At 35.9% G+C, this 24303-nt stretch overlaps 35 non-coding genes across 35 annotated transcripts; all 35 read right to left on the bottom strand.

The window, feature by feature from the left end:
* Positions 1-361: 361 nt before the first annotated feature.
* TRNAR-UCU (transfer RNA arginine (anticodon UCU)) lies at positions 362-452 on the bottom strand. Its single transcript is given in 2 exon segments — positions 362-397; positions 416-452. It is a non-coding gene; the product is annotated as a tRNA-Arg (tRNA).
* Positions 453-793: 341 nt separating this feature from the next.
* On the bottom strand, positions 794-866 carry TRNAK-UUU (transfer RNA lysine (anticodon UUU)). The gene has a single exon. It is a non-coding gene; the product is annotated as a tRNA-Lys (tRNA).
* Positions 867-1325: 459 nt separating this feature from the next.
* On the bottom strand, positions 1326-1416 carry TRNAR-UCU (transfer RNA arginine (anticodon UCU)). Its single transcript is given in 2 exon segments — positions 1326-1361; positions 1380-1416. It is a non-coding gene; the product is annotated as a tRNA-Arg (tRNA).
* An 873-nt stretch (positions 1417-2289) lies between these two features.
* Positions 2290-2380, bottom strand: TRNAR-UCU (transfer RNA arginine (anticodon UCU)). Its single transcript is given in 2 exon segments — positions 2290-2325; positions 2344-2380. It is a non-coding gene; the product is annotated as a tRNA-Arg (tRNA).
* A 341-nt stretch (positions 2381-2721) lies between these two features.
* Positions 2722-2794, bottom strand: TRNAK-UUU (transfer RNA lysine (anticodon UUU)). The gene has a single exon. It is a non-coding gene; the product is annotated as a tRNA-Lys (tRNA).
* An 864-nt stretch (positions 2795-3658) lies between these two features.
* TRNAK-UUU (transfer RNA lysine (anticodon UUU)) lies at positions 3659-3731 on the bottom strand. The gene has a single exon. It is a non-coding gene; the product is annotated as a tRNA-Lys (tRNA).
* Positions 3732-4190: 459 nt separating this feature from the next.
* Positions 4191-4281, bottom strand: TRNAR-UCU (transfer RNA arginine (anticodon UCU)). The gene is given in 2 exon segments: positions 4191-4226; positions 4245-4281. It is a non-coding gene; the product is annotated as a tRNA-Arg (tRNA).
* An 873-nt stretch (positions 4282-5154) lies between these two features.
* TRNAR-UCU (transfer RNA arginine (anticodon UCU)) lies at positions 5155-5245 on the bottom strand. The gene is given in 2 exon segments: positions 5155-5190; positions 5209-5245. It is a non-coding gene; the product is annotated as a tRNA-Arg (tRNA).
* A 341-nt stretch (positions 5246-5586) lies between these two features.
* On the bottom strand, positions 5587-5659 carry TRNAK-UUU (transfer RNA lysine (anticodon UUU)). The gene has a single exon. It is a non-coding gene; the product is annotated as a tRNA-Lys (tRNA).
* An 864-nt stretch (positions 5660-6523) lies between these two features.
* TRNAK-UUU (transfer RNA lysine (anticodon UUU)) lies at positions 6524-6596 on the bottom strand. The gene has a single exon. It is a non-coding gene; the product is annotated as a tRNA-Lys (tRNA).
* A 459-nt stretch (positions 6597-7055) lies between these two features.
* Positions 7056-7146, bottom strand: TRNAR-UCU (transfer RNA arginine (anticodon UCU)). Its single transcript is given in 2 exon segments — positions 7056-7091; positions 7110-7146. It is a non-coding gene; the product is annotated as a tRNA-Arg (tRNA).
* Positions 7147-7487: 341 nt separating this feature from the next.
* TRNAK-UUU (transfer RNA lysine (anticodon UUU)) lies at positions 7488-7560 on the bottom strand. The gene has a single exon. It is a non-coding gene; the product is annotated as a tRNA-Lys (tRNA).
* An 864-nt stretch (positions 7561-8424) lies between these two features.
* TRNAK-UUU (transfer RNA lysine (anticodon UUU)) lies at positions 8425-8497 on the bottom strand. Its single transcript has one exon. It is a non-coding gene; the product is annotated as a tRNA-Lys (tRNA).
* Positions 8498-8957: 460 nt separating this feature from the next.
* On the bottom strand, positions 8958-9048 carry TRNAR-UCU (transfer RNA arginine (anticodon UCU)). Its single transcript is given in 2 exon segments — positions 8958-8993; positions 9012-9048. It is a non-coding gene; the product is annotated as a tRNA-Arg (tRNA).
* A 341-nt stretch (positions 9049-9389) lies between these two features.
* Positions 9390-9462, bottom strand: TRNAK-UUU (transfer RNA lysine (anticodon UUU)). Its single transcript has one exon. It is a non-coding gene; the product is annotated as a tRNA-Lys (tRNA).
* Positions 9463-9921: 459 nt separating this feature from the next.
* On the bottom strand, positions 9922-10012 carry TRNAR-UCU (transfer RNA arginine (anticodon UCU)). The gene is given in 2 exon segments: positions 9922-9957; positions 9976-10012. It is a non-coding gene; the product is annotated as a tRNA-Arg (tRNA).
* A 341-nt stretch (positions 10013-10353) lies between these two features.
* Positions 10354-10426, bottom strand: TRNAK-UUU (transfer RNA lysine (anticodon UUU)). The gene has a single exon. It is a non-coding gene; the product is annotated as a tRNA-Lys (tRNA).
* Positions 10427-11290: 864 nt separating this feature from the next.
* On the bottom strand, positions 11291-11363 carry TRNAK-UUU (transfer RNA lysine (anticodon UUU)). The gene has a single exon. It is a non-coding gene; the product is annotated as a tRNA-Lys (tRNA).
* Positions 11364-11822: 459 nt separating this feature from the next.
* TRNAR-UCU (transfer RNA arginine (anticodon UCU)) lies at positions 11823-11913 on the bottom strand. The gene is given in 2 exon segments: positions 11823-11858; positions 11877-11913. It is a non-coding gene; the product is annotated as a tRNA-Arg (tRNA).
* A 341-nt stretch (positions 11914-12254) lies between these two features.
* Positions 12255-12327, bottom strand: TRNAK-UUU (transfer RNA lysine (anticodon UUU)). Its single transcript has one exon. It is a non-coding gene; the product is annotated as a tRNA-Lys (tRNA).
* An 864-nt stretch (positions 12328-13191) lies between these two features.
* On the bottom strand, positions 13192-13264 carry TRNAK-UUU (transfer RNA lysine (anticodon UUU)). The gene has a single exon. It is a non-coding gene; the product is annotated as a tRNA-Lys (tRNA).
* A 460-nt stretch (positions 13265-13724) lies between these two features.
* TRNAR-UCU (transfer RNA arginine (anticodon UCU)) lies at positions 13725-13815 on the bottom strand. The gene is given in 2 exon segments: positions 13725-13760; positions 13779-13815. It is a non-coding gene; the product is annotated as a tRNA-Arg (tRNA).
* Positions 13816-14156: 341 nt separating this feature from the next.
* On the bottom strand, positions 14157-14229 carry TRNAK-UUU (transfer RNA lysine (anticodon UUU)). The gene has a single exon. It is a non-coding gene; the product is annotated as a tRNA-Lys (tRNA).
* Positions 14230-14688: 459 nt separating this feature from the next.
* TRNAR-UCU (transfer RNA arginine (anticodon UCU)) lies at positions 14689-14779 on the bottom strand. Its single transcript is given in 2 exon segments — positions 14689-14724; positions 14743-14779. It is a non-coding gene; the product is annotated as a tRNA-Arg (tRNA).
* A 341-nt stretch (positions 14780-15120) lies between these two features.
* TRNAK-UUU (transfer RNA lysine (anticodon UUU)) lies at positions 15121-15193 on the bottom strand. The gene has a single exon. It is a non-coding gene; the product is annotated as a tRNA-Lys (tRNA).
* Positions 15194-16589: 1396 nt separating this feature from the next.
* On the bottom strand, positions 16590-16680 carry TRNAR-UCU (transfer RNA arginine (anticodon UCU)). Its single transcript is given in 2 exon segments — positions 16590-16625; positions 16644-16680. It is a non-coding gene; the product is annotated as a tRNA-Arg (tRNA).
* Positions 16681-17553: 873 nt separating this feature from the next.
* Positions 17554-17644, bottom strand: TRNAR-UCU (transfer RNA arginine (anticodon UCU)). Its single transcript is given in 2 exon segments — positions 17554-17589; positions 17608-17644. It is a non-coding gene; the product is annotated as a tRNA-Arg (tRNA).
* A 1278-nt stretch (positions 17645-18922) lies between these two features.
* On the bottom strand, positions 18923-18995 carry TRNAK-UUU (transfer RNA lysine (anticodon UUU)). Its single transcript has one exon. It is a non-coding gene; the product is annotated as a tRNA-Lys (tRNA).
* A 459-nt stretch (positions 18996-19454) lies between these two features.
* Positions 19455-19545, bottom strand: TRNAR-UCU (transfer RNA arginine (anticodon UCU)). Its single transcript is given in 2 exon segments — positions 19455-19490; positions 19509-19545. It is a non-coding gene; the product is annotated as a tRNA-Arg (tRNA).
* An 873-nt stretch (positions 19546-20418) lies between these two features.
* On the bottom strand, positions 20419-20509 carry TRNAR-UCU (transfer RNA arginine (anticodon UCU)). The gene is given in 2 exon segments: positions 20419-20454; positions 20473-20509. It is a non-coding gene; the product is annotated as a tRNA-Arg (tRNA).
* Positions 20510-20850: 341 nt separating this feature from the next.
* On the bottom strand, positions 20851-20923 carry TRNAK-UUU (transfer RNA lysine (anticodon UUU)). The gene has a single exon. It is a non-coding gene; the product is annotated as a tRNA-Lys (tRNA).
* An 864-nt stretch (positions 20924-21787) lies between these two features.
* On the bottom strand, positions 21788-21860 carry TRNAK-UUU (transfer RNA lysine (anticodon UUU)). The gene has a single exon. It is a non-coding gene; the product is annotated as a tRNA-Lys (tRNA).
* A 459-nt stretch (positions 21861-22319) lies between these two features.
* Positions 22320-22410, bottom strand: TRNAR-UCU (transfer RNA arginine (anticodon UCU)). Its single transcript is given in 2 exon segments — positions 22320-22355; positions 22374-22410. It is a non-coding gene; the product is annotated as a tRNA-Arg (tRNA).
* Positions 22411-23283: 873 nt separating this feature from the next.
* On the bottom strand, positions 23284-23374 carry TRNAR-UCU (transfer RNA arginine (anticodon UCU)). The gene is given in 2 exon segments: positions 23284-23319; positions 23338-23374. It is a non-coding gene; the product is annotated as a tRNA-Arg (tRNA).
* Positions 23375-23715: 341 nt separating this feature from the next.
* TRNAK-UUU (transfer RNA lysine (anticodon UUU)) lies at positions 23716-23788 on the bottom strand. Its single transcript has one exon. It is a non-coding gene; the product is annotated as a tRNA-Lys (tRNA).
* Positions 23789-24303: the final 515 nt, after the last annotated feature.

The raw sequence follows: 24303 nt of genomic DNA, 5'->3' as shown, positions 1-24303 counted from the left end.
ACACTAGAATATAATAATGAATTGATATTTCAAGCATTTGAAATTTCTTCAGTAAATGTAACCTTATTTTTAGTCCTGAAGTTGCTACTATCTCATTTTTTTGCTGACGTCAAATTCATATGTGTTTATTGACATGGTAAAATTAAGGAAGGGCCCAAAATCTTACTTCCGAGTAAATTATATTTTCATCAGTACAGCTGACAATTTCCTCTTCTGCATAGATTACCCAAATTGAACGGTGTCTCTTTAAAATAGACTTCCTTTTACTGACCTTTTTTAGCAAATGATTTTGGTGAAGCAGAAGCATGCATGCATCGCTTATAACTTCTTTAAATAGTTATGAAATAAACAGGGATAAAACTGACTCTGGTGGGATTCGAACCCACAGCCTTTGAATACCTTCTTGACATTCACCTAGAAGTCCAATGCGCTATCCATTGCGCCACAGAGCCAATCTGCTTGAATGAGGTGCACAGATATTCAGAAATGAAATAATGAGCTTTGAGCTGTTGATCAACTTTATAAAGTTCATTGGATACTATAACCATGGCTATATTTTGAATATTGAATTGGGTAAAAGTTATTCACCGTGTCAAACTACATGATACAGTTGGTAAGTCTGCCTACAACTTAAGTTTAGTGTATCGTCATCTGATATATGAGACAGATGGGTTTTTCACTTCTCCATGAAAGACGTTTTTTTTTAATTTTGGTAATGGAATATCTTATTCATCATGCAGTGGAACACAAAAAGAATGTACAATCAGAATACTTTTTCTTTAAAGTAGCCTACCGCCTGAACAGGGACTTGAACCCTGGACCCTCAGATTAAAAGTCTGATGCTCTACCGACTGAGCTATCCAGGCTCTGATACAGCAAACCTCAAAATCACCTAATCAAAATTTGGCAGTGTCCCAACTAACGCTATGTTTCTTAAGATGGTTACCTGAAGAAGGTACCAAATACACTAGAATATAATAATGAATTGATATTTCAAGCATTTGAAATTTCTTCAGTAAATGTAACCTTATTTTTAGTCCTGAAGTTGCTACTATCTCATTTTTTTGCTGACGTCAAATTTATATGTGTTTATTGACATGGTAAAATTAAGGAAGGGCCCAAAATCTTACTTCCGAGTAAATTATATTTTCATCAGTACAGCTGACAATTTCCTCTTCTGCATAGATTACCCAAATTGAACGGTGTCTCTTTAAAATAGACTTCCTTTTACTGACCTTTTTTAGCAAATGATTTTGGTGAAGCAGAAGCATGCATGCATCGCTTATAACTTCTTTAAATAGTTATGAAATAAACAGGGATAAAACTGACTCTGGTGGGATTCGAACCCACAGCCTTTGAATACCTTCTTGACATTCACCTAGAAGTCCAATGCGCTATCCATTGCGCCACAGAGCCAATCTGCTTGAGTGAGGTGCACAGATATTCAGAAATGAAATAATGAGCTTTGAGCTGTTGATCAACTTTATAAAGTTCATTGGATACTATAACCATGGCTATATTTTGAATATTGAATTGGGTAAAAGTTATTCACCGTGTCAAACTACATGATACAGTTGGTAAGTCTGCATACAACTTAAGTTTAGTGTATCATCATCTGATATATGAGACAGATGGGTTTTTCACTTCTCCATGAAAGACGTTTTTTTTTAATTTTGGTAATGGAATATCTTATTCATCATGCAGTGGAACACAAAAAGAATGTACAATCAGAATACTTTTTCTTTAAAGTAGCCTACCGCCTGAACGGGGACTTGAACCCTGGACCCTCAGATTAAAAGTCTGATGCTCTACCGACTGAGCTATCCAGGCTCTGATACCGCAAACCTCAAAATCACCTAATCAAAATTTGGCAGTGTCCCAACTAACGCTATGTTTCTTAAGATGGTTACCTGAAGAAGGTACCAAATACACTAGAATATAATAATGAATTGATATTTCAAGCATTTGAAATTTCTTCAGTAAATGTAACCTTATTTTTAGTCCTGAAGTTGCTACTATCTCATTTTTTTGCTGACGTCAAATTCATATGTGTTTATTGACATGGTAAAATTAAGGAAGGGCCCAAAATCTTACTTCCGAGTAAATTATATTTTCATCAGTACAGCTGACAATTTCCTCTTCTGCATAGATTACCCAAATTGAACGGTGTCTCTTTAAAATAGACTTCCTTTTACTGACCTTTTTTAGCAAATGATTTTGGTGAAGCAGAAGCATGCATGCATCGCTTATAACTTCTTTAAATAGTTATGAAATAAACAGGGATAAAACTGACTCTGGTGGGATTCGAACCCACAGCCTTTGAATACCTTCTTGACTTTCACCTAGAAGTCCAATGCGCTATCCATTGCGCCACAGAGCCAATCTGCTTGAGTGAGGTGCACAGATATTCAGAAATGAAATAATGAGCTTTGAGCTGTTGATCAACTTTATAAAGTTCATTGGATACTATAACCATGGCTATATTTTGAATATTGAATTGGGTAAAAGTTATTCACCGTGTCAAACTACATGATACAGTTGGTAAGTCTGCATAAAACTTAAGTTTAGTGTATCGTCATCTGATATATGAGACAGATGGGTTTTTCACTTCTCCATGAAAGACGTTTTTTTTTAATTTTGGTAATAGAATATCTTATTCATCATGCAGTGGAACACAAAAAGAATGTACAATCAGAATACTTTTTCTTTAAAGTAGCCGACCGCCTGAACAGGGACTTGAACCCTGGACCCTCAGATTAAAAGTCTGATGCTCTACCGACTGAGCTATCCAGGCTCTGCAACACAGCAACTAAAAATCAGCAAAAAATGATGTGGACGCACACCAACCTACACTTTAATTCTTAATATGGTTACATATATTAGCAATCAAATATGTAGAGTTTAATAATTAATTGATATTTCAAGCATTTGAAATTTCAGCAGCACACGTAATCTATTTTAAATCCTGAAATTCGTTCTATCTCATTTTCGGCTGACTTAGAAATCATGTCTCTAAATTGACATTGTGAAATTAGTAAAAGGCCAAATACTATTACTAGGTACTAAATTACATGTCCAGCAGTATAACTGGAAATTTACTCTTGGGCATAGATTATGCAACATTTTCAAAGCAAACAGTGTCTGTTTAAATAGACTTTCTTTCACTGCCGTTTTGGTAAATGTCTCTGGTTATGCAGAAGCAGGCATTGTTTGTTACTGTTTCAATTAGTTATAAGATAAAGGAGGGATAAAACTGACCCAGCTAGTATTCCAACCCAAAGACTTTGAATGCTTTCTCTACATTAGCCTAGAACCCCAAGCCGCTATCCATTGCACCAGAGATCCAACCTGATTCAACAAGGTGAACAGAAATTCTCAAATAAAAAGATGAGCTATCAGCGGTTGACCAACTTTATAAAGTGATTTGGAAACTATAAGCAGGGTTCCATTTTGAACATTGAATTGGGGAAAAGATAATCAACATCTCAAACGACATGATACCGTTGCGGTAAGTCTTCTTAACTCTTGTCAAATGGTACACGACCGATGGGTATTTAATGGCTCCATTAAGAGTAACTTGCAATTACTCTAATGGGACTACTCGTTCATTGGATCCTGAAAAGAGCATGTCATTAGAGTACATTTTCTTTAAACAAACCGCCTGAACAGGGACTTGAACCCTGGACCCTCAGATTAAAAGTCTGATGCTCTACCGACTGAGCTATCCAGGCTCTAATACAGCAAACCTCAAAATCACCTAATCAAAATTTGGCAGTGTCCCAACTAACGCTATGTTTCTTAAGATGGTTACCTGACGAAGGTACCAAATACACTAGAATATAATAATGAATTGATATTTCAAGCATTTGAAATTTCTTCAGTAAATGTAACCTTATTTTTAGTCCTGAAGTTGCTACTATCTCATTTTTTTGCTGACGTCAAATTCATATGTGTTTATTGACATGGTAAAATTAAGGAAGGGCCCAAAATCTTACTTCCGAGTAAATTATATTTTCATCAGTACAGCTGACAATTTCCTCTTCTGCATAGATTACCCAAATTGAACGGTGTCTCTTTAAAATAGACTTCCTTTTACTGACCTTTTTTAGCAAATGATTTTGGTGAAGCAGAAGCATGCATGCATCGCTTATAACTTCTTTAAATAGTTATGAAATAAACAGGGATAAAACTGACTCTGGTGGGATTCGAACCCACAGCCTTTGAATACCTTCTTGACATTCACCTAGAAGTCCAATGTGCTATCCATTGCGCCACAGAGCCAATCTGCTTGAATGAGGTGCACAGATATTCAGAAATGAAATAATGAGCTTTGAGCTGTTGATCAACTTTATAAAGTTCATTGGATACTATAACCATGGCTATATTTTGAATATTGAATTGGGTAAAAGTTATTCACCGTGTCAAACTACATGATACAGTTGGTAAGTCTGCCTACAACTTAAGTTTAGTGTATCGTCATCTGATATATGAGACAGATGGGTTTTTCACTTCTCCATGAAAGACGTTTTTTTTAAATTTTGGTAATGGAATATCTTATTCATCATCCAGTGGAACACAAAAAGAATGTACAATCAGAATACTTTTTCTTTAAAGTAGCCTACCGCCTCAACAGGGACTTGAACCCTGGACCCTCAGATTAAAAGTCTGATGCTCTACTGACTGAGCTATCCAGGCTCTGATACCGCAAACCTCAAAATCACCTAATCAAAATTTGGCAGTGTCCCAACTAACGCTATGTTTCTTAAGATGGTTACCTGAAGAAGGTACCAAATACACTAGAATATAATAATGAATTGATATTTCAAGCATTTGAAATTTCTTCAGTAAATGTAACCTTATTTTTAGTCCTGAAGTTGCTACTATCTCATTTTTTTGCTGACGTCAAATTCATATGTGTTTATTGACATGGTAAAATTAAGGAAGGGCCCAAAATCTTACTTCCGAGTAAATTATATTTTCATCAGTACAGCTGACAATTTCCTCTTCTGCATAGATTACCCAAATTGAACGGTGTCTCTTTAAAATAGTCTTCCTTTTACTGACCTTTTTTAGCAAATGATTTTGGTGAAGCAGAAGCATGCATGCATCGCTTATAACTTCTTTAAATAGTTATGAAATAAACAGGGATACAACTGACTCTGGTGGGATTCGAACCCACAGCCTTTGAATACCTTCTTGACATTCACCTAGAAGTCCAATGCGCTATCCATTGCGCCACAGAGCCAATCTGCTTGAGTGAGGTGCACAGATATTCAGAAATGAAATAATGAGCTTTGAGCTGTTGATCAACTTTATAAAGTTCATTGGATACTATAACCATGGCTATATTTTGAATATTGAATTGGGTAAAAGTTATTCACCGTGTCAAACTACATGATACAGTTGGTAAGTCTGCATAAAACTTAAGTTTAGTGTATCGTCATCTGATATATGAGACAGATGGGTTTTTCACTTCTCCATGAAAGACGTTTTTTTTTAATTTTGGTAATAGAATATCTTATTCATCATGCAGTGGAACACAAAAAGAATGTACAATCAGAATACTTTTTCTTTAAAGTAGCCGACCGCCTGAACAGGGACTTGAACCCTGGACCCTCAGATTAAAAGTCTGATGCTCTACCGACTGAGCTATCCAGGCTCTGCAACACAGCAACTAAAAATCAGCTAAAAATGATGTGGACGCACCCCAACCTACACTTTAATTCTTAATATGGTTACATATATTAGCAATCAAATATGTAGAGTTTAATAATTAATTGATATTTCAAGCATTTGAAATTTCAGCAGCACACGTAATCTATTTTAAATCCTGAAATTCGTTCTATCTCATTTTCGGCTGACTTAGAAATCATGTCTCTAAATTGACATTGTGAAATTAGTAAAAGGCCAAATACTATTACTAGGTACTAAATTACATGTCCAGCAGTATAACTGGAAATTTACTCTTGGGCATAGATTATGCAACATTTTCAAAGCAAACAGTGTCTGTTTAAATAGACTTTCTTTCACTGCCGTTTTGGTAAATGTCTCTGGTTATGCAGAAGCAGGCATTGTTTGTTACTGTTTCAATTAGTTATAAGATAAAGGAGGGATAAAACTGACCCAGCTAGTATTCCAACCCAAAGACTTTGAATGCTTTCTCTACATTAGCCTAGAACCCCAAGCCGCTATCCATTGCACCAGAGATCCAACCTGATTCAACAAGGTGAACAGAAATTCTCAAATAAAAAGATGAGCTATCAGCGGTTGACCAACTTTATAAAGTGATTTGGAAACTATAAGCAGGGTTCCATTTTGAACATTGAATTGGGGAAAAGATAATCAACATCTCAAACGACATGATACCGTTGCGGTAAGTCTTCTTAACTCTTGTCAAATGGTACACGACCGATGGGTATTTAATGGCTCCATTAAGAGTAACTTGCAATTACTCTAATGGGACTACTCGTTCATTGGATCCTGAAAAGAGCATGTCATTAGAGTACATTTTCTTTAAACAAACCGCCTGAACAGGGACTTGAACCCTGGACCCTCAGATTAAAAGTCTGATGCTCTACCGACTGAGCTATCCAGGCTCTGATACAGCAAACCTCAAAATCACCTAATCAAAATTTGGCAGTGTCCCAACTAACGCTATGTTTCTTAAGATGGTTACCTGAAGAAGGTACCAAATACACTAGAATATAATAATGAATTGATATTTCAAGCATTTGAAATTTCTTCAGTAAATGTAACCTTATTTTTAGTCCTGAAGTTGCTACTATCTCATTTTTTTGCTGACGTCAAATTCATATGTGTTTATTGACATGGTAAAATTAAGGAAGGGCCCAAAATCTTACTTCCGAGTAAATTATATTTTCATCAGTACAGCTGACAATTTCCTCTTCTGCATAGATTACCCAAATTGAACGGTGTCTCTTTAAAATAGACTTCCTTTTACTGACCTTTTTTAGCAAATGATTTTGGTGAAGCAGAAGCATGCATGCATCGCTTATAACTTCTTTAAATAGTTATGAAATAAACAGGGATAAAACTGACTCTGGTGGGATTCGAACCCACAGCCTTTGAATACCTTCTTGACATTCACCTAGAAGTCCAATGCGCTATCCATTGCGCCACAGAGCCAATCTGCTTGAGTGAGGTGCACAGATATTCAGAAATGAAATAATGAGCTTTGAGCTGTTGATCAACTTTATAAAGTTCATTGGATACTATAACCATGGCTATATTTTGAATATTGAATTGGGTAAAAGTTATTCACCGTGTCAAACTACATGATACAGTTGGTAAGTCTGCATAAAACTTAAGTTTAGTGTATCGTCATCTGATATATGAGACAGATGGGTTTTTCATTTCTCCATGAAAGACGTTTTTTTTTAATTTTGGTAATAGAATATCTTATTCATCATGCAGTGGAACACAAAAAGAATGTACAATCAGAATACTTTTTCTTTAAAGTAGCCCACCGCCTGAACAGGGACTTGAACCCTGGACCCTCAGATTAAAAGTCTGATGCTCTACCGACTGAGCTATCCAGGCTCTGCAACACAGCAACTAAAAATCAGCTAAAAATGATGTGGACGCACACCAACCTACACTTTAATTCTTAATATGGTTACATATATTAGCAATCAAATATGTAGAGTTTAATAATTAATTGATATTTCAAGCATTTGAAATTTCAGCAGCACACGTAATCTATTTTAAATCCTGAAATTCGTTCTATCTCATTTTCGGCTGACTTAGAAATCATGTCTCTAAATTGACATTGTGAAATTAGTAAAAGGCCAAATACTATTACTAGGTACTAAATTACATGTCCAGCAGTATAACTGGAAATTTACTCTTGGGCATAGATTATGCAACATTTTCAAAGCAAACAGTGTCTGTTTAAATAGACTTTCTTTCACTGCCGTTTTGGTAAATGTCTCTGGTTATGCAGAAGCAGGCATTGTTTGTTACTGTTTCAATTAGTTATAAGATAAAGGAGGGATAAAACTGACCCAGCTGGTATTCCAACCCAAAGACTTTGAATGCTTTCTCTACATTAGCCTAGAACCCCAAGCCGCTATCCATTGCACCAGAGATCCAACCTGATTCAACAAGGTGAACAGAAATTCTCAAATAAAAAGATGAGCTATCAGCGGTTGACCAACTTTATAAAGTGATTTGGAAACTATAAGCAGGGTTCCATTTTGAACATTGAATTGGGGAAAAGATAATCAACATCTCAAACGACATGATACCGTTGCGGTAAGTCTTCTTAACTCTTGTCAAATGGTACACGACCGATGGGTATTTAATGGCTCCATTAAGAGTAACTTGCAATTACTCTAATGGGACTACTCGTTCATTGGATCCTGAAAAGAGCATGTCATTAGAGTACATTTTCTTTAAACAAACCGCCTGAACAGGGACTTGAACCCTGGACCCTCAGATTAAAAGTCTGATGCTCTACCGACTGAGCTATCCAGGCTCTAATACAGCAAACCTCAAAATCACCTAATCAAAATTTGGCAGTGTCCCAACTAACGCTATGTTTCTTAAGATGGTTACCTGACGAAGGTACCAAATACACTAGAATATAATAATGAATTGATATTTCAAGCATTTGAAATTTCTTCAGTAAATGTAACCTTATTTTTAGTCCTGAAGTTGCTACTATCTCATTTTTTTGCTGACGTCAAATTCATATGTGTTTATTGACATGGTAAAATTAAGGAAGGGCCCAAAATCTTACTTCCGAGTAAATTATATTTTCATCAGTACAGCTGACAATTTCCTCTTCTGCATAGATTACCCAAATTGAACGGTGTCTCTTTAAAATAGACTTCCTTTTACTGACCTTTTTTAGCAAATGATTTTGGTGAAGCAGAAGCATGCATGCATCGCTTATAACTTCTTTAAATAGTTATGAAATAAACAGGGAAAAAAACTGACTCTGGTGGGATTCGAACCCACAGCCTTTGAATACCTTCTTGACATTCACCTAGAAGTCCAATGCGCTATCCATTGCGCCACAGAGCCAATCTGCTTGAATGAGGTGCACAGATATTCAGAAATGAAATAATGAGCTTTGAGCTGTTGATCAACTTTATAAAGTTCATTGGATACTATAACCATGGCTATATTTTGAATATTGAATTGGGTAAAAGTTATTCACCGTGTCAAACTACATGATACAGTTGGTAAGTCTGCCTACAACTTAAGTTTAGTGTATCGTCATCTGATATATGAGACAGATGGGTTTTTCACTTCTCCATGAAAGACGTTTTTTTTAAATTTTGGTAATGGAATATCTTATTCATCATGCAGTGGAACACAAAAAGAATGTACAATCAGAATACTTTTTCTTTAAAGTAGCCTACCGCCTGAACAGGGACTTGAACCCTGGACCCTCAGATTAAAAGTCTGATGCTCTACCGACTGAGCTATCCAGGCTCTGATACAGCAAACCTCAAAATCACCTAATCAAAATTTGGCAGTGTCCCAACTAACGCTATATTTCTTAAGATGGTTACCTGAATAAGGTACCAAATACACTAGAATATAATAATGAATTGATATTTCAAGCATTTGAAATGTCTTCAGTAAATGTAACCTTATTTTTAGTCCTGAAGTTGCTACTATCTCATTTTTTTGCTGACGTCAAATTCATATGTGTTTATTGACATGGTAAAATTAAGGAAGGGCCCAAAATCTTACTTCCGAGTAAATTATATTTTCATCAGTACAGCTGACAATTTCCTCTTCTGCATAGATTACCCAAATTGAACGGTGTCTCTTTAAAATAGACTTCCTTTTACTGACCTTTTTTAGCAAATGATTTTGGTGAAGCAGAAGCATGCATGCATCGCTTATAACTTCTTTAAATAGTTATGAAATAAACAGGGATAAAACTGACTCTGGTGGGATTCGAACCCACAGCCTTTGAATACCTTCTTGACATTCACCTAGAAGTCCAATGCGCTATCCATTGCGCCACAGAGCCAATCTGCTTGAGTGAGGTGCACAGATATTCAGAAATGAAATAATGAGCTTTGAGCTGTTGATCAACTTTATAAAGTTCATTGGATACTATAACCATGGCTATATTTTGAATATTGAATTGGGTAAAAGTTATTCACCGTGTCAAACTACATGATACAGTTGGTAAGTCTGCATAAAACTTAAGTTTAGTGTATCGTCATCTGATATATGAGACAGATGGGTTTTTCACTTCTCCATGAAAGACGTTTTTTTTTAATTTTGGTAATAGAATATCTTATTCATCATGCAGTGGAACACAAAAAGAATGTACAATCAGAATACTTTTTCTTTAAAGTAGCCGACCGCCTGAACAGGGACTTGAACCCTGGACCCTCAGATTAAAAGTCTGATGCTCTACCGACTGAGCTATCCAGGCTCTGCAACACAGCAACTAAAAATCAGCTAAAAATGATGTGGACGCACACCAACCTACACTTTAATTCTTAATATGGTTACATATATTAGCAATCAAATATGTAGAGTTTAATAATTAATTGATATTTCAAGCATTTGAAATTTCAGCAGCACACGTAATCTATTTTAAATCCTGAAATTCGTTCTATCTCATTTTCGGCTGACTTAGAAATCATGTCTCTAAATTGACATTGTGAAATTAGTAAAAGGCCAAATACTATTACTAGGTACTAAATTACATGTCCAGCAGTATAACTGGAAATTTACTCTTGGGCATAGATTATGCAACATTTTCAAAGCAAACAGTGTCTGTTTAAATAGACTTTCTTTCACTGCCGTTTTGGTAAATGTCTCTGGTTATGCAGAAGCAGGCATTGTTTGTTACTGTTTCAATTAGTTATAAGATAAAGGAGGGATAAAACTGACCCAGCTAGTATTCCAACCCAAAGACTTTGAATGCTTTCTCTACATTAGCCTAGAACCCCAAGCCGCTATCCATTGCACCAGAGATCCAACCTGATTCAACAAGGTGAACAGAAATTCTCAAATAAAAAGATGAGCTATCAGCGGTTGACCAACTTTATAAAGTGATTTGGAAACTATAAGCAGGGTTCCATTTTGAACATTGAATTGGGGAAAAGATAATCAACATCTCAAACGACATGATACCGTTGCGGTAAGTCTTCTTAACTCTTGTCAAATGGTACACGACCGATGGGTATTTAATGGCTCCATTAAGAGTAACTTGCAATTACTCTAATGGGACTACTCGTTCATTGGATCCTGAAAAGAGCATGTCATTAGAGTACATTTTCTTTAAACAAACCGCCTGAACAGGGACTTGAACCCTGGACCCTCAGATTAAAAGTCTGATGCTCTACCGACTGAGCTATCCAGGCTCTGATACAGCAAACCTCAAAATCACCTAATCAAAATTTGGCAGTGTCCCAACTAACGCTATGTTTCTTAAGATGGTTACCTGAAGAAGGTACCAAATACACTAGAATATAATAATGAATTGATATTTCAAGCATTTGAAATTTCTTCAGTAAATGTAACCTTATTTTTAGTCCTGAAGTTGCTACTATCTCATTTTTTTGCTGACGTCAAATTCATATGTGTTTATTGACATGGTAAAATTAAGGAAGGGCCCAAAATCTTACTTCCGAGTAAATTATATTTTCATCAGTACAGCTGACAATTTCCTCTTCTGCATAGATTACCCAAATTGAACGGTGTCTCTTTAAAATAGACTTCCTTTTACTGACCTTTTTTAGCAAATGATTTTGGTGAAGCAGAAGCATGCATGCATCGCTTATAACTTCTTTAAATAGTTATGAAATAAACAGGGATAAAACTGACTCTGGTGGGATTCGAACCCACAGCCTTTGAATACCTTCTTGACATTCACCTAGAAGTCCAATGCGCTATCCATTGCGCCACAGAGCCAATCTGCTTGAGTGAGGTGCACAGATATTCAGAAATGAAATAATGAGCTTTGAGCTGTTGATCAACTTTATAAAGTTCATTGGATACTATAACCATGGCTATATTTTGAATATTGAATTGGGTAAAAGTTATTCACCGTGTCAAACTACATGATACAGTTGGTAAGTCTGCATAAAACTTAAGTTTAGTGTATCGTCATCTGATATATGAGACAGATGGGTTTTTCATTTCTCCATGAAAGACGTTTTTTTTTAATTTTGGTAATAGAATATCTTATTCATCATGCAGTGGAACACAAAAAGAATGTACAATCAGAATACTTTTTCTTTAAAGTAGCCCACCGCCTGAACAGGGACTTGAACCCTGGACCCTCAGATTAAAAGTCTGATGCTCTACCGACTGAGCTATCCAGGCTCTGCAACACAGCAACTAAAAATCAGCTAAAAATGATGTGGACGCACACCAACCTACACTTTAATTCTTAATATGGTTACATATATTAGCAATCAAATATGTAGAGTTTAATAATTAATTGATATTTCAAGCATTTGAAATTTCAGCAGCACACGTAATCTATTTTAAATCCTGAAATTCGTTCTATCTCATTTTCGGCTGACTTAGAAATCATGTCTCTAAATTGACATTGTGAAATTAGTAAAAGGCCAAATACTATTACTAGGTACTAAATTACATGTCCAGCAGTATAACTGGAAATTTACTCTTGGGCATAGATTATGCAACATTTTCAAAGCAAACAGTGTCTGTTTAAATAGACTTTCTTTCACTGCCGTTTTGGTAAATGTCTCTGGTTATGCAGAAGCAGGCATTGTTTGTTACTGTTTCAATTAGTTATAAGATAAAGGAGGGATAAAACTGACCCAGCTGGTATTCCAACCCAAAGACTTTGAATGCTTTCTCTACATTAGCCTAGAACCCCAAGCCGCTATCCATTGCACCAGAGATCCAACCTGATTCAACAAGGTGAACAGAAATTCTCAAATAAAAAGATGAGCTATCAGCGGTTGACCAACTTTATAAAGTGATTTGGAAACTATAAGCAGGGTTCCATTTTGAACATTGAATTGGGGAAAAGATAATCAACATCTCAAACGACATGATACCGTTGCGGTAAGTCTTCTTAACTCTTGTCAAATGGTACACGACCGATGGGTATTTAATGGCTCCATTAAGAGTAACTTGCAATTACTCTAATGGGACTACTCGTTCATTGGATCCTGAAAAGAGCATGTCATTAGAGTACATTTTCTTTAAACAAACCGCCTGAACAGGGACTTGAACCCTGGACCCTCAGATTAAAAGTCTGATGCTCTACCGACTGAGCTATCCAGGCTCTAATACAGCAAACCTCAAAATCACCTAATCAAAATTTGGCAGTGTCCCAACTAACGCTATGTTTCTTAAGATGGTTACCTGACGAAGGTACCAAATACACTAGAATATAATAATGAATTGATATTTCAAGCATTTGAAATTTCTTCAGTAAATGTAACCTTATTTTTAGTCCTGAAGTTGCTACTATCTCATTTTTTTGCTGACGTCAAATTCATATGTGTTTATTGACATGGTAAAATTAAGGAAGGGCCCAAAATCTTACTTCCGAGTAAATTATATTTTCATCAGTACAGCTGACAATTTCCTCTTCTGCATAGATTACCCAAATTGAACGGTGTCTCTTTAAAATAGACTTCCTTTTACTGACCTTTTTTAGCAAATGATTTTGGTGAAGCAGAAGCATGCATGCATCGCTTATAACTTCTTTAAATAGTTATGAAATAAACAGGGAAAAAAACTGACTCTGGTGGGATTCGAACCCACAGCCTTTGAATACCTTCTTGACATTCACCTAGAAGTCCAATGCGCTATCCATTGCGCCACAGAGCCAATCTGCTTGAATGAGGTGCACAGATATTCAGAAATGAAATAATGAGCTTTGAGCTGTTGATCAACTTTATAAAGTTCATTGGATACTATAACCATGGCTATATTTTGAATATTGAATTGGGTAAAAGTTATTCACCGTGTCAAACTACATGATACAGTTGGTAAGTCTGCCTACAACTTAAGTTTAGTGTATCGTCATCTGATATATGAGACAGATGGGTTTTTCACTTCTCCATGAAAGACGTTTTTTTTAAATTTTGGTAATGGAATATCTTATTCATCATGCAGTGGAAAACAAAAAGAATGTACAATCAGAATACTTTTTCTTTAAAGTAGCCTACCGCCTGAACAGGGACTTGAACCCTGGACCCTCAGATTAAAAGTCTGATGCTCTACCGACTGAGCTATCCAGGCTCTGATACAGCAAACCTCAAAATCACCTAATCAAAATTTGGCAGTGTCCCAACTAACGCTATATTTCTTAAGATGGTTACCTGAATAAGGTACCAAATACACTAGAATATAATAATGAATTGATATTTCAAGCATTTGAAATTTCTTCAGTAAATGTAACCTTATTTTTAGTCCTGAAGTTGCTACTATCTCATTTTTTTGCTGACGTCAAATTCATATGTGTTTATTGACATGGTAAAATTAAGGAAGGGCCCAAAATCTTACTTCCGAGTAAATTATATTTTCATCAGTACAGCTGACAATTTCCTCTTCTGCATAGATTACCCAAATTGAACGGTGTCTCTTTAAAATAGACTTCCTTTTACTGACCTTTTTTAGCAAATGATTTTGGTGAAGCAGAAGCATGCATGCATCGCTTATAACTTCTTTAAATAGTTATGAAATAAACAGGGATAAAACTGACTCTGGTGGGATTCGAACCCACAGCCTTTGAATACCTTCTTGACATTCACCTAGAAGTCCAATGCGCTATCCATTGCGCCACAGAGCCAATCTGCTTGAATGAGGTGCACAGATATTCAGAAATGAAATAATGAGCTTTGAGCTGTTGATCAACTTTATAAAGTTCATTGGATACTATAACCATGGCTATATTTTGAATATTGAATTGGGTAAAAGTTATTCACCGTGTCAAACTACATGATACAGTTGGTAAGTCTGCATAAAACTTAAGTTTAGTGTATCGTCATCTGATATATGAGACAGATGGGTTTTTCACTTCTCCATGAAAGACTTTTTTTTTTAATTTTGGTAATGGAATATCTTATTCATCATGCAGTGGAACACAAAAAGAATGTACAATCAGAATACTTTTTCTTTAAAGTAGCCGACCGCCTGAACAGGGACTTGAACCCTGGACCCTCAGATTAAAAGTCTGATGCTCTACCGACTGAGCTATCCAGGCTCTGCAACACTGCAACTAAAAATCAGCTAAAAATGATGTGGACGCACACCAACCTACACTTTAATTCTTAATATGGTTACATATATTAGCAATCAAATATGTAGAGTTTAATAATTAATTGATATTTCAAGCATTTGAAATTTCAGCAGCACACGTAATCTATTTTAAATCCTGAAATTCGTTCTATCTCATTTTCGGCTGACTTAGAAATCATGTCTCTAAATTGACATTGTGAAATTAGTAAAAGGCCAAATACTATTACTAGGTACTAAATTACATGTCCAGCAGTATAACTGGAAATTTACTCTTGGGCATAGATTATGCAACATTTTCAAAGCAAACAGTGTCTGTTTAAATAGACTTTCTTTCACTGCCGTTTTGGTAAATGTCTCTGGTTATGCAGAAGCAGGCATTGTTTGTTACTGTTTCAATTAGTTATAAGATAAAGGAGGGATAAAACTGACCCAGCTAGTGTTCCAACCCAAAGACTTTGAATGCTTTCTCTACATTCGCCTAGAACCCCAAGCCGCTATCCATTGCACCAGAGATCCAACCTGATTCAACAAGGTGAACAGAAATTCTCAAATAAAAAGATGAGCTATCAGCGGTTGACCAACTTTATAAAGTGATTTGGAAACTATAAGCAGGGTTCCATTTTGAACATTGAATTGGGGAAAAGATAATCAACATCTCAAACGACATGATACCGTTGCGGTAAGTCTTCTTAACTCTTGTCAAATGGTACACGACCGATGGGTATTTAATGGCTCCATTAAGAGTAACTTGCAATTACTCTAATGGGACTACTCGTTCATTGGATCCTGAAAAGAGCATGTCATTAGAGTACATTTTCTTTAAACAAACCACCTGAACAGGGACTTGAACCCTGGACCCTCAGATTAAAAGTCTGATGCTCTGCCGACTGAGCTATCCAGGCTCTGATACAGCAAACCTCAAAATCACCTAATCAAAATTTGGCAGTGTCCCAACTAACGCTATGTTTCTTAAGATGGTTACCTGAAGAAGGTACCAAATACACTAGAATATAATAATGAATTGATATTTCAAGCATTTGAAATTTCTTCAGTAAATGTAACCTTATTTTTAGTCCTGAAGTTGCTACTATCTCATTTTTTTGCTGACGTCAAATTCATATGTGTTTATTGACATGGTAAAATTAAGGAAGGGCCCAAAATCTTACTTCCGAGTAAATTATATTTTCATCAGTACAGCTGACAATTTCCTCTTCTGCATAGATTACCCAAATTGAACGGTGTCTCTTTAAAATAGACTTCCTTTTACTGACCTTTTTTAGCAAATGATTTTGGTGAAGCAGAAGCATGCATGCATCGCTTATAACTTCTTTAAATAGTTATGAAATACACAGGGATAAAACTGACTCTGGTGGGATTCGAACCCACAGCCTTTGAATACCTTCTTGACATTCACCTAGAAGTCCAACGCGCTATCCATTGCGCCACAGAGCCAATCTGCTTCAGTGAGGTGCACAGATATTCAGAAATGAAATAATGAGCTTTGAGCTGTTGATCAACTTTATAAAGTTCATTGGATACTATAACCATGGCTATATTTTGAATATTGAATTGGGTAAAAGTTATTCACCGTGTCAAACTACATGATACAGTTGGTAAGTCTGCATACAACTTAAGTTTAGTGTATCATCATCTGATATATGAGACAGATGGGTTTTTCACTTCTCCATGAAAGACGTTTTTTTTTAATTTTGGTAATGGAATATCTTATTCATCATGCAGTGGAACACAAAAAGAATGTACAATCAGAATACTTTTTCTTTAAAGTAGCCTACCGCCTGAACGGGGACTTGAACCCTGGACCCTCAGATTAAAAGTCTGATGCTCTACTGACTGAGCTATCCAGGCTCTGATACCGCAAACCTCAAAATCACCTAATCAAAATTTGGCAGTGTCCCAACTAACGCTATGTTTCTTAAGATGGTTACCTGAAGAAGGTACCAAATACACTAGAATATAATAATGAATTGATATTTCAAGCATTTGAAATTTCTTCAGTAAATGTAACCTTATTTTTAGTCCTGAAGTTACTACTATCTCATTTTTTTGCTGACGTCAAATTCATATGTGTTTATTGACATGGTAAAATTAAGGAAGGGCCCAAAATCTTACTTCCGAGTAAATTATATTTTCATCAGTACAGCTGACAATTTCCTCTTCTGCATAGATTACCCAAATTGAACGGTGTCTCTTTAAAATAGACTTCCTTTTACTGACCTTTTTTAGCAAATGATTTTGGTGAAGCAGAAGCATGCATGCATCGCTTATAACTTCTTTAAATAGTTATGAAATAAACAGGGATAAAACTGACTCTGGTGGGATTCGAACCCACAGCCTTTGAATACCTTCTTGACATTCACCTAGAAGTCCAATGCGCTATCCATTGCGCCACAGAGCCAATCTGCTTGAGTGAGGTGCACAGATATTCAGAAATGAAATAATGAGCTTTGAGCTGTTGATCAACTTTATAAAGTTCATTGGATACTATAACCATGGCTATATTTTGAATATTGAATTGGGTAAAAGTTATTCACCGTGTCAAACTACATGATACAGTTGGTAAGTCTGCATAAAACTTAAGTTTAGTGTATCGTCATCTGATATATGAGACAGATGGGTTTTTCACTTCTCCATGAAAGACTTTTTTTTTTAATTTTGGTAATGGAATATCTTATTCATCATGCAGTGGAACACAAAAAGAATGTACAATCAGAATACTTTTTCTTTAAAGTAGCCGACAGCCTGAACAGGGACTTGAACCCTGGACCCTCAGATTAAAAGTCTGATGCTCTACCGACTGAGCTATCCAGGCTCTGCAACACAGCAACTAAGAATCAGCTAAAAATGATGTGGACGCACACCAACCTACACTTTAATTCTTAATATGGTTACATATATTAGCAATCAAATATGTAGAGTTTAATAATTAATTGATATTTCAAGCATTTGAAATTTCAGCAGCACACGTAATCTATTTTAAATCCTGAAATTCGTTCTATCTCATTTTCGGCTGACTTAGAAATCATGTCTCTAAATTGACATTGTGAAATTAGTAAAAGGCCAAATACTATTACTAGGTACTAAATTACATGTCCAGCAGTATAACTGGAAATTTACTCTTGGGCATAGATTATGCAACATTTTCAAAGCAAACAGTGTCTGTTTAAATAGACTTTCTTTCACTGCCGTTTTGGTAAATGTCTCTGGTTATGCAGAAGCAGGCATTGTTTGTTACTGTTTCAATTAGTTATAAGATAAAGGAGGGATAAAACTGACCCAGCTAGTATTCCAACCCAAAGACTTTGAATGCTTTCTCTACATTAGCCTAGAACCCCAAGCCGCTATCCATTGCACCAGAGATCCAACCTGATTCAACAAGGTGAACAGAAATTCTCAAATAAAAAGATGAGCTATCAGCGGTTGACCAACTTTATAAAGTGATTTGGAAACTATAAGCAGGGTTCCATTTTGAACATTGAATTGGGGAAAAGATAATCAACATCTCAAACGACATGATACCGTTGCGGTAAGTCTTCTTAACTCTTGTCAAATGGTACACGACCGATGGGTATTTAATGGCTCCATTAAGAGTAACTTGCAATTACTCTAATGGGACTACTCGTTCATTGGATCCTGAAAAGAGCATGTCATTAGAGTACATTTTCTTTAAACAAACCGCCTGAACAGGGACTTGAACCCTGGACCCTCAGATTAAAAGTCTGATGCTCTACCGACTGAGCTATCCAGGCTCTGATACAGCAAACCTCAAAATCACCTAATCAAAATTTGGCAGTGTCCCAACTAACGCTATGTTTCTTAAGATGGTTACCTGAAGAAGGTACCAAATACACTAGAATATAATAATGAATTGATATTTCAAGCATTTGAAATTTCTTCAGTAAATGTAACCTTATTTTTAGTCCTGAAGTTGCTACTATCTCATTTTTTTGCTGACGTCAAATTCATATGTGTTTATTGACATGGTAAAATTAAGGAAGGGCCCAAAATCTTACTTCCGAGTAAATTATATTTTCATCAGTACAGCTGACAATTTCCTCTTCTGCATAGATTACCCAAATTGAACGGTGTCTCTTTAAAATAGACTTCCTTTTACTGACCTTTTTTAGCAAATGATTTTGGTGAAGCAGAAGCATGCATGCATCGCTTATAACTTCTTTAAATAGTTATGAAATAAACAGGGATAAAACTGACTCTGGTGGGATTCGAACCCACAGCCTTTGAATACCTTCTTGACATTCACCTAGAAGTCCAATGCGCTATCCATTGCGCCACAGAGCCAATCTGCTTGAGTGAGGTGCACAGATATTCAGAAATGAAATAATGAGCTTTGAGCTGTTGATCAACTTTATAAAGTTCATTGGATACTATAACCATGGCTATATTTTGAATATTGAATTGGGTAAAAGTTATTCACCGTGTCAAACTACATGATACAGTTGGTAAGTCTGCATACAACTTAAGTTTAGTGTATCGTCATCTGATATATGAGACAGATGGGTTTTTCACTTCTCCATGAAAGACGTTTTTTTTTAATTTTGGTAATGGAATATCTTATTCATCATGCAGTGGAACACAAAAAGAATGTACAATCAGAATACTTTTTCTTTAAAGTAGCCTACCGCCTGAACGGGGACTTGAACCCTGGACCCTCAGATTAAAAGTCTGATGCTCTACCGACTGAGCTATCCAGGCTCTGATACCGCAAACCTCAAAATCACCTAATCAAAATTTGGCAGTGTCCCAACTAACGCTATGTTTCTTAAGATGGTTACCTGAAGAAGGTACCAAATACACTAGAATATAATAATGAATTGATATTTCAAGCATTTGAAATTTCTTCAGTAAATGTAACCTTATTTTTAGTCCTGAAGTTGCTACTATCTCATTTTTTTGCTGACGTCAAATTCATATGTGTTTATTGACATGGTAAAATTAAGGAAGGGCCCAAAATCTTACTTCCGAGTAAATTATATTTTCATCAGTACAGCTGACAATTTCCTCTTCTGCATAGATTACCCAAATTGAACGGTGTCTCTTTAAAATAGACTTCCTTTTACTGACCTTTTTTAGCAAATGATTTTGGTGAAGCAGAAGCATGCATGCATCGCTTATAACTTCTTTAAATAGTTATGAAATAAACAGGGATAAAACTGACTCTGGTGGGATTCGAACCCACAGCCTTTGAATACCTTCTTGACTTTCACCTAGAATTTCAATGCGCTATCCATTGCGCCACAGAGCCAATCTGCTTGAGTGAGGTGCACAGATATTCAGAAATGAAATAATGAGCTTTGAGCTGTTGATCAACTTTATAAAGTTCATTGGATACTATAACCATGGCTATATTTTGAATATTGAATTGGGTAAAAGTTATTCACCGTGTCAAACTACATGATACAGTTGGTAAGTCTGCATAAAACTTAAGTTTAGTGTATCGTCATCTGATATATGAGACAGATGGGTTTTTCACTTCTCCATGAAAGACGTTTTTTTTTAATTTTGGTAATAGAATATCTTATTCATCATGCAGTGGAACACAAAAAGAATGTACAATCAGAATACTTTTTCTTTAAAGTAGCCGACCGCCTGAACAGGGACTTGAACCCTGGACCCTCAGATTAAAAGTCTGATGCTCTACCGACTGAGCTATCCAGGCTCTGCAACACAGCAACTAAAAATCAGCTAAAAATGATGTGGACGCACACCAACCTACACTTTAATTCTTAATATGGTTACATATATTAGCAATCAAATATGTAGAGTTTAATAATTAATTGATATTTCAAGCATTTGAAATTTCAGCAGCACACGTAATCTATTTTAAATCCTGAAATTCGTTCTATCTCATTTTCGGCTGACTTAGAAATCATGTCTCTAAATTGACATTGTGAAATTAGTAAAAGGCCAAATACTATTACTAGGTACTAAATTACATGTCCAGCAGTATAACTGGAAATTTACTCTTGGGCATAGATTATGCAACATTTTCAAAGCAAACAGTGTCTGTTTAAATAGACTTTCTTTCACTGCCGTTTTGGTAAATGTCTCTGGTTATGCAGAAGCAGGCATTGTTTGTTACTGTTTCAATTAGTTATAAGATAAAGGAGGGATAAAACTGACCCAGCTAGTATTCCAACCCAAAGACTTTGAATGCTTTCTCTACATTAGCCTAGAACCCCAAGCCGCTATCCATTGCACCAGAGATCCAACCTGATTCAACAAGGTGAACAGAAATTCTCAAATAAAAAGATGAGCTATCAGCGGTTGACCAACTTTATAAAGTGATTTGGAAACTATAAGCAGGGTTCCATTTTGAACATTGAATTGGGGAAAAGATAATCAACATCTCAAACGACATGATACCGTTGCGGTAAGTCTTCTTAACTCTTGTCAAATGGTACACGACCGATGGGTATTTAATGGCTCCATTAAGAGTAACTTGCAATTACTCTAATGGGACTACTCGTTCATTGGATCCTGAAAAGAGCATGTCATTAGAGTACATTTTCTTTAAACAAACCGCCTGAACAGGGACTTGAACCCTGGACCCTCAGATTAAAAGTCTGATGCTCTACCGACTGAGCTATCCAGGCTCTGATACAGCAAACCTCAAAATCACCTAATCAAAATTTGGCAGTGTCCCAACTAACGCTATGTTTCTTAAGATGGTTACCTGAAGAAGGTACCAAATACACTAGAATATAATAATGAATTGATATTTCAAGCATTTGAAATTTCTTCAGTAAATGTAACCTTATTTTTAGTCCTGAAGTTGCTACTATCTCATTTTTTTGCTGACGTCAAATTCATATGTGTTTATTGACATGGTAAAATTAAGGAAGGGCCCAAAATCTTACTTCCGAGTAAATTATATTTTCATCAGTACAGCTGACAATTTCCTCTTCTGCATAGATTACCCAAATTGAACGGTGTCTCTTTAAAATAGACTTCCTTTTACTGACCTTTTTTAGCAAATGATTTTGGTGAAGCAGAAGCATGCATGCATCGCTTATAACTTCTTTAAATAGTTATGAAATACACAGGGATAAAACTGACTCTGGTGGGATTCGAACCCACAGCCTTTGAATACCTTCTTGACATTCACCTAGAAGTCCAACGCGCTATCCATTGCGCCACAGAGCCAATCTGCTTGAGTGAGGTGCACAGATATTCAGAAATGAAATAATGAGCTTTGAGCTGTTGATCAACTTTATAAAGTTCATTGGATACTATAACCATGGCTATATTTTGAATATTGAATTGGGTAAAAGTTATTCACCGTGTCAAACTACATGATACAGTTGGTAAGTCTGCATACAACTTAAGTTTAGTGTATCATCATCTGATATATGAGACAGATGGGTTTTTCACTTCTCCATGAAAGACGTTTTTTTTTAATTTTGGTAATGGAATATCTTATTCATCATGCAGTGGAACACAAAAAGAATGTACAATCAGAATACTTTTTCTTTAAAGTAGTCTACCGCCTGAACGGGGACTTGAACCCTGGACCCTCAGATTAAAAGTCTGATGCTCTACAGACTGAGCTATCCAGGATCTGATACAGCAAACCTCAAAATCACCTAATCAAAATTTGGCAGTGTCCCAACTAACGCTATGTTTCTTAAGATGGTTACCTGAAGAAGGTACCAAATACACTAGAATATAATAATGAATTGATATTTCAAGCATTTGAAATTTCTTCAGTAAATGTAACCTTATTTTTAGTCCTGAAGTTGCTACTATCTCATTTTTTTGCTGACGTCAAATTCATATGTGTTTATTGACATGGTAAAATTAAGGAAGGGCCCAAAATCTTACTTCCGAGTAAATTATATTTTCATCAGTACAGCTGACAATTTCCTCTTCTGCATAGATTACCCAAATTGAACGGTGTCTCTTTAAAATAGACTTCCTTTTACTGACCTTTTTTAGCAAATGATTTTGGTGAAGCAGAAGCATGCATGCATCGCTTATAACTTCTTTAAATAGTTATGAAATAAACAGGGATAAAACTGACTCCGGTGGGATTCGAACCCACAGCCTTTGAATACCTTCTTGAAATTCACCTAGAAGTCCAATGCGCTATCCATTGCGCCACAGAGCCAATCTGCTTGAGTGAGGTGCACAGATATTCAGAAATGAAATAATGAGCTTTGAGCTGTTGATCAACTTTATAAAGTTCATTGGATACTATAACCATGGCTATATTTTGAATATTGAATTGGGTAAAAGTTATTCACCGTGTCAAACTACATGATACAGTTGGTAAGTCTGCATAAAACTTAAGTTTAGTGTATCGTCATCTGATATATGAGACAGATGGGTTTTTCACTTCTCCATGAAAGACGTTTTTTTTTAATTTTGGTAATAGAATATCTTATTCATCATGCAGTGGAACACAAAAAGAATGTACAATCAGAATACTTTTTCTTTAAAGTAGCCGACCGCCTGAACAGGGACTTGAACCCTGGACCCTCAGATTAAAAGTCTGATGCTCTACCGACTGAGCTATCCAGGCTCTGCAACACAGCAACTAAAAATCAGCTAAAAATGATGTGGACGCACACCAACCTACACTTTAATTCTTAATATGGTTACATATATTAGCAATCAAATATGTAGAGTTTAATAATTAATTGATATTTCAAGCATTTGAAATTTCAGCAGCACACGTAATCTATTTTAAATCCTGAAATTCGTTCTATCTCATTTTCGGCTGACTTAGAAATCATGTCTCTAAATTGACATTGTGAAATTAGTAAAAGGCCAAATACTATTACTAGGTACTAAATTACATGTCCAGCAGTATAACTGGAAATTTACTCTTGGGCATAGATTATGCAACATTTTCAAAGCAAACAGTGTCTGTTTAAATAGACTTTCTTTCACTGCCGTTTTGGTAAATGTCTCTGGTTATGCAGAAGCAGGCATTGTTTGTTACTGTTTCAATTAGTTATAAGATAAAGGAGGGATAAAACTGACCCAGCTAGTATTCCAACCCAAAGACTTTGAATGCTTTCTCTACATTAGCCT

Source organism: Triturus cristatus, chromosome 4_1 (genome assembly GCF_964204655.1).
Source record: "Triturus cristatus chromosome 4_1, aTriCri1.1, whole genome shotgun sequence".
NCBI classification, from domain to species: Eukaryota; Metazoa; Chordata; class Amphibia; order Caudata; family Salamandridae; genus Triturus; species Triturus cristatus.
The sequence above is the reverse complement of the archived record's forward strand: the minus strand, read 5'-3'. Positions and strand labels throughout refer to the sequence as shown.